The sequence below is a fragment of the Chrysochloris asiatica genome, unplaced genomic scaffold (genome assembly GCF_000296735.1).
Source record: "Chrysochloris asiatica unplaced genomic scaffold, ChrAsi1.0 scaffold00011, whole genome shotgun sequence".
Classification (NCBI taxonomy): domain Eukaryota; kingdom Metazoa; phylum Chordata; class Mammalia; order Afrosoricida; family Chrysochloridae; genus Chrysochloris; species Chrysochloris asiatica.
Genome location: NW_006408529.1, coordinates 22868758 through 22870137, shown reverse-complemented (window position 1 = coordinate 22870137; position 1380 = coordinate 22868758). Strand labels below are relative to the sequence as shown.

The window sequence follows — 1380 nt, the reverse complement described above, 5'->3', positions numbered from 1 at the left end:
TGAAAGATGAGGGGCCTCCAAGGAGCACTCTGGCTACACTTATTCCCCCACAAATCTGTTGGTTCTTTTGGCAGCCCATGGCACTTTCAATAGTCTCCTCCAACACCCTAATTCAAAAGCATCAATTCTTCTATGTCTTCCTTATTCACTGTCCAGCTTTCGCATGTACACGAGGTTATTGAAAATACCATGGCTTGGGTCAGGTGCACCTTAGTCCTCAAGCTGACATCTTTGCTCTTCAACACTTTAAAAAGGTCTTGGCTCTTTTCCAGTTTCTGTGGCATTAGGCATCATGAGCAGCAAAGTCTCACACTACACTCTGTATGAGGCGGTGCGGGAAGTCCTGCACAGGAGCCAGCGCAAGCGCCGGAAGTTTTTGGAGACGGTGGAGCTGCAGATCAGCTTGAAGAACTATGACCCTCAGAAGGATAAATGCTTCTCAGGCACCGTCAGGCTGAAGTTGACCCCCGCCCCAAGTTCTCGGTGTGTGTCCTTGGGGACCAGCAGCATTGTGATGAAGCAAAGGCTGTGGAGATCTCTCACATGGACATTGAGGCGTGCAAGAAACTCAACAAGAATAAGAAGCTGGTCAAAAAGCTGGCCAAGAAGTATGATGCCTTTTTGGCCTCTGAGTCCCTGATCAAGCAAATCCCAAGGATCCTGGGACCAGGCCTGAATAAGGCTGACAAATTTCCTTCCCTGCTTACTCACAATGAGAACATGATGGCTAAAGTCAATGAGGTGAAGTCCACCATCAAGTTCCAAATGAAGAAGGTGCTGTGTCTGGCATTGGCTGTTGGCCACGTGAAGATGACAGGTGATGAGCTCGTTTACAACATCCACTTGGCTGTCACCTTTTTGGTTTCACTGCTAAAGAAGAATTGGCAGAATGTCCGGGCTTTGTACATCAAGAGCACTGTGGGCAAACTCCAATGTCTGTACTAAGACACAGCTCAATAAACCTTATTGTTAACTATCAAGTCTGTTTGTAAGTGTCTGGGGTCAGGATACAGGTGATTTTGTGAGAGAGACAGAACTTTATGCCAAGTACATCCTGGTGTGTGGCACTGTAGGGCAAGCACTGGACTGCCAACTGTAAACCCACCAGTTGCTCTTCAGATAGCCTATACATGGTTACTGGGAGTTGTGGTCTAGAGGAATCTCCAGGAAGGTTGTTGCCTCAAGTCCTAGGAAATCTGTCTAGGACATTGTGGAGTTGCCTAATCCCAACAATATTACATTAACATTTAATATATCAGGCATCCATTGGTTGAGTAGATGTTCAGAAATAGTTCATGGGGAAATAACACTTTAATTCACTTTTCCCATGAACTTATTGAACTCCTTCATACAAACAAACCAGCACAAATTGTAATCTGG

General features: G+C 45.8%; 1 pseudogene; it reads left to right on the top strand.

Annotated features, from left to right (window-relative positions):
* The first annotated feature begins 292 nt into the window (after window positions 1-292).
* On the top strand, window positions 293-945 carry LOC102826942 (annotated as a pseudogene).
* Window positions 946-1380: the final 435 nt, after the last annotated feature.